Source organism: Phyllostomus hastatus, unplaced genomic scaffold, assembly GCF_019186645.2.
Source record: "Phyllostomus hastatus isolate PE091 unplaced genomic scaffold, TTU_PhHast_1.1 phas_scaffold_12, whole genome shotgun sequence".
NCBI classification, from domain to species: domain Eukaryota; kingdom Metazoa; phylum Chordata; class Mammalia; order Chiroptera; family Phyllostomidae; genus Phyllostomus; species Phyllostomus hastatus.
The window spans coordinates 7,960,341-7,977,099 of NW_025334007.1; the positions used below are offsets into that span (position 1 = coordinate 7,960,341).

Sequence of the window (16,759 nt, forward strand, 5' to 3'; positions counted from 1 at the left end):
TATACAAGACAGATGGAAAGTAGGTGGCTGAATTAATGCAACAAATGTCAACCAAGTACCCACTATGTGCCAAGGCCCACGCTAGGTGCTGTGTGCTCAGGGATGAATAAAATAAACCCCGTACCCTAGTGGAGCTCACAGTCTAAGAAGGAAGGGGAATATAGACACAAAGAAGTCAGTCACCAAGTACACAATGGGAACGACACAGGCTGCTGAGCAAGAAAAGATCAAGACAGAGAAACTCACATGTGTACAAAGAACAGGAATGTCTATTTTTCATGATAGGGAAAAACCAACAACCACCTAAATGACCGTCACTAGAGAAATAGAGAAATAAGCTGCAGAATACTCATGTGATGGAACACGCCAGAGCAGATGGAATGGAATGATCAGATGCAGTGTATCAACATGGCTATAGTTAAAGAAATAGAATGTTGGGAGAAAAAACAAGTTGTTAACTCAAACATGAAGTATATTTACCTATATTAAATGGGTATATTCATAGGTAAAAAGAAAAACATACAAAAAGGAAGGACACATATCAACAACAGGAGTTGCCTCTGGACAGGGAAGGAGGAGACTGGGGAAGGGCGCACAGAGGACATTATCTGTAAGGCTTTCTTTGACTTAAAGAAAAAGTCTTGCCCTGGCTGGCGTAGCTCAGTGGATTGAGCACGGGCTGCGAGCCAGGGCGTCGCGGGTTCGGTTCCCGGTCAGGGCACACGCCTGGGTTGCAGGCTACAGCCCCCATCAACTGCACATTGATGTTTCTCTCTCTCTCTCTATCTCCCTCCCTTCCCTCTCTAAAAAATAAATAAAATCTTAAAAAAAAAAAAAAAGAAAAAGTCTTAAGTAGTTATGACAAAGCCTTAACATGTACTAGTTCTTGAAGGTGGCTACACAAATATGTTATTTAATTCTATAAAAATAATGGAGAAAATTTTAAATTTAAAAATGAGAGGTGGCATGGATGGATCCATTCATGTAGAGGGGTCAGGGAAGGCCTCGCCATATTGTTGTATAAGCTGAGACCTGAAGAGAGAAAAATGCAACTCTGCACCAAGCCTGGGGCAGAGCATTCCAGGCAGAGGGGCCCAGATGCACAAGGGCCCCGTGGGAGGACAGAACTGAACCTGTGTGTGGAACTAAAAGAAAATGGTTGCCGTTGGGGCTAGACCAAAGCAAGGGTGGGAAGTGAGCAGCAGATTGGTAGGTAGTACATAGGAACTTGGAGGCCAAAGTGAACTGAGATGAGAAGCCACTAGAAACGACGTGATGCAATTATGTGTTAAAAATATAGATTACTTGCTTTGTAGAGAACGGATTAGAAGGAGCAAAAGTAGAAGGCAGGCTGCTGTGGGGATGCTGGCCAGTCACAATGGTGGCCTGAACAGTGACAAAGGAGAAAAGTGGATGAATCTGAATATTTTGAAGGTAAGGTTGGCAAGACTTACTAATAACTGGATCTTAGCACTGGGATAAGAAGTGATAAGACAGACAACTATTTCTTAAATACTATTACAATACTTGGTGTTTGCCACTGTGTGCCCAAGAGCATGGAAAAACACTCCAGGCTCCTAAATCTGTTTTGTTTTGTTTTGTTTTAAGATTTTATTTATTTATTTTTAGGTAGAGGGGAAAGGATGGAGAAAGAGAGGAAGAGAAACATCAATGTGTGGGTGCCTCCCATGTGCCTCCAACCGGGGACCTGGCCCACAACCCAGGCATGTGCCCTGACTGGGAATGGAACCAAAGACCCCTTGATTTGCAGGCCGGCACTCAGTCCACTGAGCCACACCAACAAGGGCTAAATCTGTTTACTAGAAATGAATAAACAAATTTATCAAACTCAAGAGTAAATGAATGTAAATATAAGCTGAGGTCATTATGTTAAAGACTGAAGAAGGGTCAGGTGAAGTCAGTCAGGGAAAGTGAGTTTTGAGGAAGATTAAAAAAGACAAGATTAAAAAGATGAAAAGAAATTAGTGTAGGTGGACAAAGGCAGAACACACCAAAGAAATGGCAAAGTAAAACCATAAAATAAGAACTTCCGGCCAAGATGGAGGCATAGGTGGACGCGCCATACCTCCACGCACAACCAAGATAGGGACAACAACAATTTAGAAACAGAATAACATCCAGAAATGACAGAAAATTGATCTGAATGGAAGTCAGACAACCAAGAAGTTGAATTAGACCCGTGCATCCAGACCCAGACCAGTAGGAGGGGCAGAGACGAGCAGCCAGGCACGGGTCGCGGCGCGGAAAACAGAGAGTGGTGGGACCGGCGCGTAAGACATTCGGGGATGCGTAAGGCGGCCGAGGCGCGCAGGACCGCAGCGGGTGGACCCTGAGTGCACAGGCGGCAGCTGGCAGACCCCAGCCCAGGGGTGGCAACCGACAACTGGCAGACCCAGTGAGGCCGAGATAGTAAAGCAAGACAGGGCGCACAACCTAGGATCGCTGGGAAATAGAGCCTCAGGACACTGACTGAGGACACCTGTGGGAACTGAGGTGCACGGAGAGACACCCATCCTCACAGGGGAGGTCCTTGGAGGGTCCCATGGCGTGCACAAGCCCACCCACACGGGAATTGGCACCAGAGGGGCCCAGTTTGCTTGGGGGAAGCAGCAGAGGGGACTGAGGTCCCACAGAGAACAGAGCAAGTGCCATTGTTCCCTCTTGACCCTGCCCCCACATACTAAGTCACAACCCAGTGACTGGGGTACCCTGCCCTGGTGAACATCTAAGACTCCGCCCCTTACTGTAACAGGTGCGACCAGACCAAAAAAAAAAAAAAATGGCTCAAACAGAAGAACAAATCAAAGCCCCAGAACTAATCCTTTTAAGCGACCAAGAGATAGCTAACCTATCAGATGCACAGTTCAAAACACTGGTGATCAGGATGCTCACAGAATTGGTTGATTTTGGTCCCAAATTAGATGAACATATGCAGGCTACAATAAGAAATGAAGAAAAATGCACAGGAAACCAATAGTGATGGGAAGGAAACTGGGACTCAAAACAATAGAGTGGACCAGAAGGAAGACAGAAACAACCAAACAGGAAAGAACGGCGAAAGAAGAATTCAAAAAAAAGAGGAGAAGCTTAGGAACCTCCAGGACATCTTTAAATGTTCCAACATCCAAATTATAGGGGTACCAGAAGGAGAAGAGGAAGAATCAGAAATTGAAAATATTTGAACAAATAATAAAGGAGAACTTCCCCATTCTGGCAAAGGAAATAGGCTTCCAGGAAGTCCAGGAAGCTCAGAGAGTCCCAAAGAAGTTGGACCCAAGGAGGAACACACCAAGGCACATCATCATTACATTAACCAAGGTAAAAATGAAGGAGAGAATCCTAGAAGCAGCAAGAGAAAAGGAGACAGTTACCTACAAAGGAGTTCCCATCAGATTGTCAGCTGATTTCTCAAAAGAGACCTTACAGGCAAGAAGGGGCTGGAAAGAAGAATTCCAAGTCATGAAAGGCAAGGACCTACATCGAAGATGACTCTATCCAGCAAAGCTTTCATTTAGAATGGCAGGGCAGATAAAGTGCTTCTCAGATAAGGTCAAGTTAAGGAGTTCATCATCACCAAGCCCTTATTTTACGAAATGTTAAAGGGACTTATCTAAGAAAAGAAGATAAAAAAAAAAAACATGTATAGTAAAATGACAGCAAACTCACAATTATGAACAACCACACCTAAAACAAAACCAAAAGAAACTAAGCAAACAACTAGAAAAGGAACAGAACCACAGAAAGGGTGATCACATGGAGGGTTAGCAACAGGGGAGTGGGAAGAGGAGAGAGGGGGAAAAGGTACAGAAAATAAGTAGCATAGATGGTAGGTAGAAAACAGACAGGGGGAGGGCAAGAATAGAATGGGAAATGTAGAAGCTAAAGAACTTATGACACATGGACATGAACTAAAGGGGGGAAATGTGGGTGGGAGAGGGTGTACAGGGTGGAGGGGAGTGAAGGGGGGAAATGGGACAACTGTAACAGCATAATCAATAAAATATGTATTTTTTAAAATATATAAAATAAAAAAATGTTGCAAACAGCATACAAATCAGCCTTATTACAGTAAACTCTTCAGCATTCAAGTGAGAGAAAAATGTACATGGGGTTAAGAGACACTCTAAAGAGAGGGCAGACACGACAGCATGAGGTGTTTCATTTATAGCTAACACTTATCAACGTATTAACACACACTATCTTCTTTAATTCTCACAACACACAACCCTGTTGGGGGGTTAACATTATTAAAAATAAAGAAGCTGAGGATGAGAGAGGTTAAGTAATCAGTAGGCAGGTTGCCAGCCCAGGGAGAAGCAGAGCCAGGCAGCGATGCCCTGGGGCTCACCTGGGAAGCCATGGGCTAGAGGTGGTTGGGAGACCGGGAGAACAGGGGGAGAAAGGACCCCAGGCCTAGCCTGGACCCAGGACAGTGACCTTAGCTGAGGTGTTTTACAAGCTATTCTCCATGACTCAAATCCCTCACCTATAAACTTGGAGAATTACAATACCTACCTATAGGAATTCTGCCTCGCCCCCATCACTGCGCGCAAAGAGCACTAGCTGAAATCAACAATCACCCTCACGTCCCAAAATTCAATGGAAAATTTTCAAAACTTTCATCAGTGCTTCTTCCTGGCAGCCACCCACCCCCAACCCTCTTCTACCATCCCACGTGTTCCTATTTTTCTCCTTCTGGCTCTTCTACAGACAAATGTAAGTCCATCCTCTCCCACTAAGCAAGCCATCATGCTGGGGATCCTTCAGCCCCTTCTCTTCCCGCTCCCTCCTCTCTCCCAGAGTAATCTCAGCCAAGCCCATGGCTTATTTACCGCAATACACTAACGACTCCTAAATTTGTATCCTGCCATCGCAAAATTAACACATCCAAGATCACACGGCTGATCCTCCCCTCCCCTGGCCCTAAACCCAGTCATCTTCCAGTGCTCTTCACCTCAATGAGAGGCACGCCATCCGTCTACCTGCACAGTTGGGCAGGAGTTGTGTTTAACAGTTTCCCTATTCTAAGCCCTAGCCAACCTATCACCAGGTTTTGCTGATTTTCTTCACTTACATCTCTCTCATGTCTGTGTCCTCCCTCCTCTGACTGCCATCACGCCAGCCAAGTAACCACCATCACTTGCCTCAAATACTTTAATAAGAGCCTACTAATTCTTTCTCCTTATCTATTCTGACCCCTCCAACTCACTCAGCCAGAATCGTCTTCTCAAAATGCAAATGGGAGTCAACCCCTCCACCCTGCACAGAACCCGCTGACGTCCACCCCTGCTCAGTATCGCCTACAAGGCCTGCATGTGCGTTCCCGGCCACTCTCCAGCCTCACCTCCCGTCCCTCTCCCCTTCCTTTCCACACTGCAGCTACATACAGCAGCTTCTGTTAGTTCCTCCACCACATAACACTTCTGCCTACCACAGGACCTCTGCACATGTCCTCCCTCACCCTGAAACACTTATTAGCCCTTCAGCTAATTAACTCTCGTGCACACTTTTCAGATCTCAGCTCTAGTGTCACTGGCTCAGGAAACCTCTGCTACTTCAGTCGAGGTGCTCTGATTCTTTGCAGGGCCTTTGCTATCAGCACTCCGAAATTTCCGCTCCTTTTCTCAGTACTTATTTTCTTTTAGAATGGCATAATTCGTTCATCTGACTATTTGCTTAATGGCTCTCACCTACCGGACTGAAAACTCCATTAGGACAAGGTCCTTGAATACTTAAATTTACCACTGTTTCCCCGAACACACCAACACCATGCCTGACACTTAGGAGCTTGGTACCTCACATGAATGCTTGCCCTGGCTTGTCAGAAGAAAACAGCAGTATATGGGCTTTCCTATGTTAAGGTGCTTCGTAACTGGAGCTCAGCAGTAATCACCATCATCTAGCACCCTCTGCCAAGTGAAAACAGAGAGGCTCAAACTGACGGGCTTGCTCAAAGCCACACAAAACACACAAGCAAGTGGGTAAGCGTAGCACCCTTGGTCTCCAGGTCCAGGCTTTCTCCAGCACACATGCACCCCTTTCTGTGTGTTTTGTGAGCCCACTAAAGATCCTTTTTCTTGTTTACTCGGAAGTAATCACGAGTTTGGCCCCCCAAACTCTAGCCCTAGTTTTACTGGAATCATTATCTAAGGCTTTTGTCTCAAGCCTGCAGGGCACAAGCAATGTCATTTGTCTCCATTTCCCTTCGTGGCACACACTCAGCAAATATTACTTAAAGAATTTCTGGCTATGAGACAAGGATCAGTAATTGAATTAAATATATTCACCTGCCCTCAGCCAATCTTCTGAACACAAGTTGTTTTTTTTTTCCCCTGCCCCATCAAGAAAGACACCATCAAAGAAGAGGTACCCAGATTTTTTCCTGGGATTCAATTATCAGCTGTCTGTCACATTATGCCATGAAGTCCAATTTAAATAACACATACGCCCTATCCTGCTGGCCAGAGCACTGAAATGTTACATGTGGCCTAAGAACAATGCACATTATTAATAGCCTGTGAGCTTATTCCTTTCCCCAAGTGCCCCCTCCTCACCCCCATTCCTCTCCGCCTGCGGAAGGCACACCACCCTCCTGCACAGCGCTGAAAATATAGTCTGTGGTTAAGTCAGCAGGGGTGAAAAGCCCCTGAAATAAATATAGCCAAATGTCTGACACTCCAAATTATGACAGAAACCTAATATCTTTGCTCCACTCCCATCCCCACTCAACTCTCAGCCCCAAGGCAAAAAAATCTCATTACTAGCCTCAAAACAACAAATCTTTTGTTAAATTTATAAAACAACAAAGCCGATAAAAATGGGCAATAGAAAACTAGACCCAAACCTGCAAAGAATTAGTAATTCCAAACACTGCACATAAACCATTTCTAGAAATCACTCATGCTTTGGTGTTGTTTTAAAAACGTAAGTAGAGACTGACTTTAGTTTTATTTTATTTCATTTGGCTTTTTAAAATAGGGAGGGAATTGATTTTCAAAGAGAAGTTTTAAATTCTGAGACTCAAGTTTAAAAGGGAAACAAGCCAATTTGACCACAGAAATTAATAATAATAAAAGGAAACAAGGACAGCTGAACAACGCGACACTGGCACTCAATTTCAAAGTACGTACAAGATGTCGAAAACGCGATGACTACAGGGCTCAGGAATCCCTGGCTTAAAATCAAACAGCTTCTTAACACATACACACATACATAAAGCCATTCTCCCCGCCTCCCAAAACTCCCACGACTTACCAAACTCAGCTCACTGTAATTTAACACAGTATTTATGACATGGCAAACTGACACAGGCTCGCACTGCCTGCTGAAAGGACGATATATACACAGAAGGCACTAATTCTTCCAGTCTTCCCTCAGTTAACCAGTCCTGAGCCATAATAAACCCCACTAGCTCATTTTGTTTTCAAATGTGAGATAGATGTGCCTTTAAAGGATCTCACTGGACTGTTGTGAAAAGTATGCTCAAGCCACTAAAATGGGGCAGGCTGCCAAAAGCAGGTTCTTCCAATTAGTGATAAATGTGCCCAGAGTGGCTAAAGTGAGGAGACGGTGCGGCGACACCTTGTACACCATCAGATTCAAACACTGAGGCAGCTGATTCATTTGGGGGATGGGAAATCTGCAAGGTTGCCAGGTGTGACCACGTTGCCCATAAATCTATCACCTGGGCAGACGGGGAAAGAAAAAAGAGAAAAGGTCAATATTTGGGTTTTCTAGCGATCCCTTCTCTTCAATCCATCTATATCTGCAATTTGTGAAGGGAGGGGGAAGAAAGGACGTGGTAGAAAAAAAGTCAAGTTATATGATACTGCCCCTTTCCTAAAGAACAGTGTTATCCAGGAAATTACCTATGCAGACGGACTGTAGAACCAGACAATTAAACCTTATGCCAATTTCTACGCCACTGATGAAGAGTGGTTAATAAATTCACACTTTTCTTTTTGTCTCTTAACAAGGAGGGAATGCCACTTTCTAAATCATTACTGCTCTGTCATCTTGGTTCATTGCCAAAGCAAGGAGCTTTAGAACACCTGTCAAATAACACGCGGCTTGTGAACAAGAAACATACACCAACTTAGGTTTACATAAGATGTGCAAATAGGCAGAAAGAGGAAATGAGTTTGGGTTAACACAAAGTCCCTCGTTCTGGTGAGAGATGGGAAGAAAGGAAGAGATTTCCAGGACGCAGTTTATGTTATTTGAGTCAGAGTAATGAAACTTAATCTGTCCCAGCAGAGATCCCAGGCACACACACAAGGTCAGCCTGATAGGATTTACCTCCTCATCCTTAGCCACATTCCCAGAGGTTTCAGTAATTAAAATGGGCAAAATACTGAGACAAAAATACCACCCCTGTCTTCCCAAATAAGAGTGCCTAGTAAAAATGACCAAAGTATCTTTTTCTTGTTCTGAGTATACAGATCATTCTTATCAACTCAAAATAGGCTTAAATATCAAGATCCTCTTTTAAAAATGCATCTCCTCCACATCCACCCACCTCTAACTGTGGAGACTACTAGCTCAGCATGATCCTGGACCTGTGTGGCATAGGCCTAGGTGTGAGGTGGAACACCAAAACGTATGCCACGTGATCTCGGACAACATGAACACAGATGGAGACTAGAGACTACAGAAACAATTTGAGGCTGTGGGCTTTTCTTTCTTCTGTTTTTGTTAATAAAGAGAAAGTTTTTTAAGGATTTTATTTATTTGTTTTTAGACAGATGGGAAGGGTGGGAGAAAGAGAGGAAGAGAAACATCATTGTGTGGCTGCCTCTCACACACTCCCAACTGGGGACCTGGCCTGCAACCCAGGCACGTGCCCTGACTGGGACTCAAACCAGTGACCCTTTGGTTCATAGGCCAGCACTCAATGCACTGAGTCACACCCCAGGGCAATAAAGACAAATTTTTAAGTGTTCATACTAGTGTGTGCAGACCCGTTCCAAAATCAAATAGTAAAACATCCAATGTGCGGGTTTTAAAAAAAAAAAGCTCTAATTTAGATTGAGAATAAGAAAATCTCACTTTAACAAAATAAATCCTGGCAGTTTTAAGGTTAGCACTAAGAAGATTGTGAAAGATGGGGGAGACCAGCCCACAGCCCCGGGACCACCTGTTCCCACCACCAACACCCAGAGGTACAATGTGTGTGTAGGAGGGATGTAGGGTGTTCCTTCTTGACAGAAACTTGTATTATGAGGATGAGTGGGTCCTCCCCTGTACTCCCCACAGTTCAGGTAAGACAAAGATAAGGCAACCATTCTAAAATTCAGTAAATACAGTGGATAAATAAGGACAAAAAAAAATCTCCTTGCTGAAGTATTCTTCTCTTACACTCACAGATTCCAGCCTGTTTCACCAGCCAGACTTCGAACATCCACTTCTAACATCAATCACCTTGCATCCTCCTAAACCTTTTAATGTCCAAAACCCAAAAGAGCACACAGAGGCAGGTGTACAGGCATCTTGGAGGTGCTGGTTTCCAACTATTACGAAAGAATAAGAAGGTCATTCTGAATTTATTTTTAAAGGCCTAAAGTGTTAGCTATTTTGAAATAAACATGCCAATGTTTTCAAGTATGTAGAGTAATTCAAAGAAAGCCTAAGTGTAACCCACTTATTTATGTCTCTAGATGCAACACTGTGCTAATAAAGCATAAATCTTTCTATCTACTCGAAATTTTTGTCATCACAGTTCTCTCGAGTTAATGGATGTACAGTATCATAATTTGGGCTAGACTTCCATGGGGTATTTCCAAGTTAGTGCATCCTCTTTTTATCTTTCTATTTACCAATGTCAATTTCATCAATTTTCAGAAAGGAGACAAATGGACAAGGAAATGTAGATGCTAATTAGTAAAAGTTCATCATCAGTATGTATGATCTGCCACTTACTTGACTGGAAATAAGTGATTCTACAGAATTTAAAGGTATATGAAAAGAACCTAAGCTCAAAATGACTATTAATTTGCACTATGTGGTGATGAATGGTAACTAGAATTATTGTGATCATCTCACAGTGTATACAGATATTGAATCATTATGTTGTATACCTGAAACTGATAGAATATCAAGTCAACTATAACTCATGAAGAAGAAAAAAGAAATAGTCAAAAAAATATTTGTACTATGAAGAATTTCCACTCATTCTACCTGCATTACCACAAATTCTGGATTAGATGTGAATTAATGAAGCCGAATAGTATATGTTAGCAGTTTTGAAGAATTACAAAGAATTCAAAACTCAAACATCCCTGAAATACAATAATAAAAATGGAGAAGAGTTTCTCTGGGTAAGAATTCTATAAAATAAACAACTTCAAAAGTGACAAGTAATCTCTGATCACTGAAAAAGGATATAGCTTTTTAATATCAAATATATTCTGCCAAAATATATGAAACCTACATTTCATCCTTAAAAGAAATTATCTTCTCATACTTAAAAAAAATCAAAAACTTAGTAGGTCAGCTGAAGTTAAAAGTAGCTTTAATGGTGGCTATTAAAATTCTGGAGACAGAATTAGAACTCTTCCCTCCTACCACCCACACAGTTTCCATGGGTCTGGTCTGGCAAGAAAATTCTTCACACTGCCATGTTTTAGGTGACAAAAGCACACAGTTTTAAGGCTGAAGTTTTCCCTCAAACTACAAAAATAAAGGGAAGAAATGAAATAAAAGAACCAGCAGTTCTTTACCATTGTTGCACCATGGTCCCCTTTGAGACTCTTAAATGCTATACACGCTCTCTGCCCACCCAAAAGTGCACAAAGGCACAGACACATATATGCTGCATACGACTTCTGAGTATTCAGACCTTCCCTCTGCCCTATTTGGGTTGTGAGAAGTTCTCATATGACAAGCTAAGAACAAGTAACACATCAAAAATCTCTATTTTGTAAATATCCAAAAGATGTTTTCTTTCCTTTAGTGTAATTTTCTCTATTTTTCACCTACTATGACTAAAGCTGTTAGGAATGAGGGTGACTTCTCTATTATACATGACTTTCTTTTAGACCAGAGGTCCACAGCCTCTTCCTGTGAAGGGCGAGAAAGTATGTACTTTAGGCTTTGCAGGTCATCCAGTTTCTGTGGCCACTCATCAACTCTGCCACTGTAACAGCACAAATGCAGCATGAACAAACGAGTATGGTTGTGTGTCAATAAAATTCTATTTAAAAAAACAGGCAGTGGGACTTCTGGCCAAGGTGGAGGCATAGGCAGACACACTCTGCCTCCTCGCAAACCAAGATAGGGACAACATCAATTTAGAAACAGAATAACAACCAGAAGTTAAAACAGACCCGTTCATCCAGACCAGTAGGGGGCGGAGTCAGGTAGCAGGGTGCAGGGCGCCGCGAAGGAGAGCAGAGAGCGTTGGGACTTGGTGCATAAGGCAAGGCATCGGGGCACACAAGACCTCAGGGGATAGACGCTGAGAGCGCAAGCGGCAGCTGGCAGACCCTGGCCTAGGGGCAGGACAGACCCAGCGAGGCGGCAACTGTGAACCAAGGCACTGCACACAAACCAGGATCACAGCATTGGGAAATAGAGCCTGGGGGCACTGACTAAGGACATCTGTGGGGGTTGGTGCACAGGGAGAGACTCCCAGCCTCACAGGAGAGGTTCTTGGAAAGTCCCACGGGGTGCACAAGCCCACCCACACGGGAATCGGCACCAGAGGGGCCCAGTTTGCTCTCGGGAGGCAGTGGAAGGGACTGAGGTCTGACAGAGAACGGAGCAAAGGCCATTGTTCCCTCTCGACCCCGCCCCCACATACGACGTCATAATCCAGCGACTGGGGTGCCCCGCCCTGGTGAACACTTAAGGCTCCGCCCCTCCTACGTATGGACCAGACCAAAGGGGGAAAAAAAAGAAAGCTCAGATTTGAAAGCCCCGCAGGCAATACTTTTAAGCGACAGAAAGATGCCCAACCTATCAGATGCACAGTTCAATGCAATGGTGATCAGGATGCTCACAGAATTGGTTGATTTTGGTCGCAAATTACATGAAAAAAATGCAGGCTACAATAAGTGAAATGAAGAAAAATGCACAGGGAACCAACAGTGATGGAATGAAAGCTGGGTCTCACATCAATGGAGGGGACCAGAAGGAAGGAAAAAACATACAACCAGAAAAGAATGAAGAAATGAAAATTCAAAAAAATGAGGAGAGGCTTAGGAACCTCCAGGACATCTTTAAACGATCCAACATCCAAATTATAGGGGTACCAGAAGGAGAAGAGGAAGAGCAACAAGTGGAAAAGTTATTTGAAAAACTAATGAAGGAGAACTTCCCCAATCTGGCAAAGGAAATAGCAATGAAACAGGGCAGGTACGTGCACACGGGCAAGTCACAGAAGAAAACTGAAGAGTTAAAACATGTGAAAAGATGCTCAACTTAACTGATACTGAGAGGAATGTAAATTAAAATCACAATGAGATACCATTTCATACTGATGAGAATGGCAAAAAATAAAAATCCTGATAATACCAAGGGCTAACAAGAATGTAGAATGCAAAGTGATTATGGCCAGAAATACACTATACTATATAAACACTATAGGCCACATGGCCATATGTATGAATTCAGCCATTTGAAAGAAGTAGCTTCCCATGATAAATCAAAGGACTGCTCTCATCAATGCTATACTTCTTGTGGGTGTGCAAACTCCATGCCTAGTTAACACGCTAGAGAATCTCTTGCACACATGGCACTCTTCTGTCTATTGCAGCACTGTTGCTGACGGCTAAAAAAGAAAACAAGTGAAAACTTGGAATCCTAAAAATGTGGACAATGGCAAAATACAAATAAACTGAGCTACATTTATTCCCTGAAATATTATACAATAGATGACATAAATAATTCTAAAAATGTATCAACACGACATACTTCAAATGTGGTATACAGAGTAGGGTTTTCCCCCTACTTTTTGTTTTTGGCAAGCTGCAAACAAAATGTATAGCACAACACAGAAATGGTAAAAACTTTCAATGTATCGCATGTATAGGCACACAGGTATTATAAAAGCGAAAAATGATGAGCAGAAGGACAAAACCAACCCTGAGAGAGCAGTCATCCCTGAGAAAGATGAGAAAGAAATGACCAAGTGTGGGGAGAAAAGGGCCTTTGGCTGTCTGCATAATATTTTATTGCATTGGATGTTTTTTTTTTCCAAAAACTAGCTTTTTACAAAAAAAGGTTGGGAAAGTGAAAATTTGGGTTGTTTCCAGATAAAGATGAAAGGCACCCTTAAGACTTACAAGTTTCTCCATCTTCACTCAGTCTCTTTTGCTACCAACACCAACAAAGGCTAAAGTCCACCCCCACCCCACCCTGCCCCATCCCAGGGCCATTACCAAGGGCCCCTGACAGGCGATAGTACATCACCAAGACACTCCCAGGAAGGCCTGCCCAAGCTGCAATGCCATGTTCATGCCACGATTAGGATACATTTTCTACACGTACAAACTTCAGCTATACACAATGGAAAGCTAGGCAGTTCACAAGTGCTTGGCCGGCACGCTGACAAAAGACTCATTTCAGCCTCCTGGGTGAGAAAATAAAAATGCATAGGTTCCACACCCAAACATTAGAGCATGTGTTCACTTTAAGGCACAACCACAAATTCAGACTATAAGTCGTTTTCTCAAGGGCACAGAAATAACAGAGTGTAGAAATAAAACAATAGCAACATCAATAAGTACTAATTATTCCATAGAGACAAATATTACCATTACGCAATAAGGACTGCACAATAAGTATGCTTGTAAGTATAGAGTAAGTTTAAACTCCCTCAAAAAAAACCTAACAAACTCAAAGAGGCAAAATTACATATCAAAATCATTTCAATTCTCTTTAGATTACACCGATACTGTGACTAAAGGAGTCATTTTTGTAGCCCCATGGCCAGAAGTGTGAATTTCGCTGTTTGATAGAAGAATTGGCTTGTTTTGATACATTAAATGATTGATCTTACCAATGAAACTTACAATTCAAAAACCATTATTATTTTAAACACTAAATAGTTTAGACTATTCCAATCCTTTGGTCCACTGTTAGCCTTTATTAACAGTTTCAAAATTAATAATAGTCAAAAATTTGGACAGATTTGTGTTGTTAAATGGCCTTCACTATTGTTCACAGAATAAAGCCCTTAATTGATTAATGATCGCAGGGTGTCTATCGCCATCTAGTGAACAATCACTTCAATTACCACACCAGTCTTGACAACTGAGTCCGTTTTCGGGGTGGTTCAAAATGTGGTTCAAAATACGTGTCCATTTAATGCTACCAACTTGCCCAATATCTTTTTTGTGCCTCTCTATACATACATTGAGGACACACACAAACACAGATGGTATTTAAACAGATTCACTTTTGAGTGTCTGTCAACTAAGTTTCCACATTACTTCTCTGGAAACATCAACCTCATTTTTTTTTTTTTTTAATAACTTGCACGCTGTCAGGTCCCCATACAATTTCATTAACCATTAACTAAATCAAAAATCACAGAACAGTTTAAGTGTGAAAGATCACACCTAGGAAAAGACAATATTGATGTCCACTTGACACAACTGTGAGCATTTTTATTGTAAGCCTGTTTTTAAAAGTACAATTAGTAATTACTCTGAACACTCTAGCAGCCATAATACATTTGATTACAGAAATTATTAGGTCACCAGAGCCAAAGCTGCATGATTCTGACAAAATTGAACACATACAAGCTAGACTTAAAAATAAAAAGGGAGCAGCGCTTCGAGGCCTCCCCAGACTGTGTATTAATCCATATTCAAATGCAAAATTTTATAATCTTTTCAGATTACATGCTACTGGGTTTCCTTCTCACTAATTTCCACTTGAACCTTAATCTAATTTATCCTATAAGGACTTTAAAAGGAAACAACTTACAGGCTCTTCAAGGTATACATTATTTTGTCCCTCCTTCTTATTACAAAAAGACCAGTCTGATCAAGTTACAAAGGTGTTCCAAAATCTCAGCCAACTGACTATCATTTTACACATCACTCTTCTTACTTCTCTCAGAATCAAAAGATGCTTGAAATCACAAAGGCCTGAGCATACAGAGAAAAAACTAGTAAACCCAAAGACAGATTATCACATAGAACATTCACTCTGCCAGTGTTAATAATTATCACCAACATTTAACAACCTTTTCTATTTTAGGAAATCATCTCTGTAAGTGGCTTTGAATCTTCTAGAATAAGATTTCCAGGGAGCAACTGTATCACGATTATTTCTCATTAACCTCACATGACTTTAAAGGTCCACTTTCCACAGTTGTTGTGTTTGTAATTTGTGGGAAGGAGCAAAGGGGGGAAAAAAGGGGGAAATAGAAACCAAGAATTTAAATCACATCTATTTATTTCTAGATTTGTCTGAATTTCTTTGTTTTCTTTTTTTAAGTGGGAAAAGAAGGATTTTTTATAGTTTATTTATTAAGATGTGTTATTGTTATGTTTTATACAATGGAAAAATAAAAACTGAGTTTAAAATCCACCTAAATGAAAATATTGCCCATAAAGTACAATGGATTAGGAGAGTGGGGGAGATCACTGGACAAATTTGGGGCTTATCATTATCAACAGTGGCCTTTTAAGCTTGTGCATTTCTGAGCCAATGCAGAAAATGTAACAACAGGGATTTCCCAACAGCAAGAGGCACCCTCCAAGGGAGTAAATTGTCAACTATTGCCTCTCGTGAGAAACTTAAGAGTAACCTTGATCCAATCTCAATAGTCAACCCATGTATTATCAGCCAGTTGGGGCATAGTGAGTGCATTTCCTAATACAAAAATAAGACGGTATTCTATCAAAGCCACTGGATACATATACAGAAAGAAAATTTAAATAATTTAAAAATAAACTTAGGTTAAGAAACTGAAAACATCCTTCCCTCACTTCAACTAGCCCTAAAACACATTATCTTCTCGCGTAAAAAAGACCTGTGTCTTGAGATCAGTTATCAAAAAAGATGATCTTCCAGGAGTACGACATAAAATATAAAGCAGAAGCAGTGTGAAAGACATTCTGAGATGGGGCAGACAACCGTCATGTAGCAAAAGCCTTACAATCAGGGAGATACGCATTCCAATTCAAAATAGTCACTTATTAGACCGCACCTCTTTGAGCTGATCTTTCTCATCTGCAAAATGAAAACATTGTCACCTGTATCAATGGATTCTTTGTGGGTGGGTTTGAATGAAATAATGCATCTGAAAACTTCTCACATGTTACTGGCGTCCAATACATGTTGTGCCTTTCCTCCCTGGGCCCTAAGCCAAGTCTTTGAGAGAGCGATGCCAACTGAGGAGCAGCACTGAACATCCTGTTTGTTCCAGCTAGATCTACGCTACCCACTCTAGTAGCCACTAGCCACATGTGGCAATTCACAGTGAAATTTATTATAAGTATAATTAAATAAAACTCAAACTCCAGTTCCTCAGCTAGGTGGCACTAGCCTGATAGTACGTGCTCACTAGCCACTTGCACCTGGCAGCTACTGTATTGGACAGTGCAGAAGATGAAGAACATTTCCATCATCTTAAAGTTCTGTTAGATAGAGCAGATCTAGGCTCTGAAGCAGGGTCAGCAAACTTATTTTTCTGAGAAGTAAATATTTTAGGCTTGGTGGGCCATGCAAGTCTCTATCTTGAGTACACAAGTCCACTGATGTAACGCAAAAGCAGCCATAGCCA

At 41.9% G+C, this 16,759-nt stretch overlaps 1 protein-coding gene across 3 annotated transcripts in view; it reads right to left on the bottom strand.

The window, feature by feature from the left end:
• Window positions 1–16,759, bottom strand: part of POLA1 (DNA polymerase alpha 1, catalytic subunit) — a 295,619-nt gene that overhangs the window by 224,631 nt on the left and 54,229 nt on the right. The gene's annotated exons all lie outside the window — the stretch shown is intronic.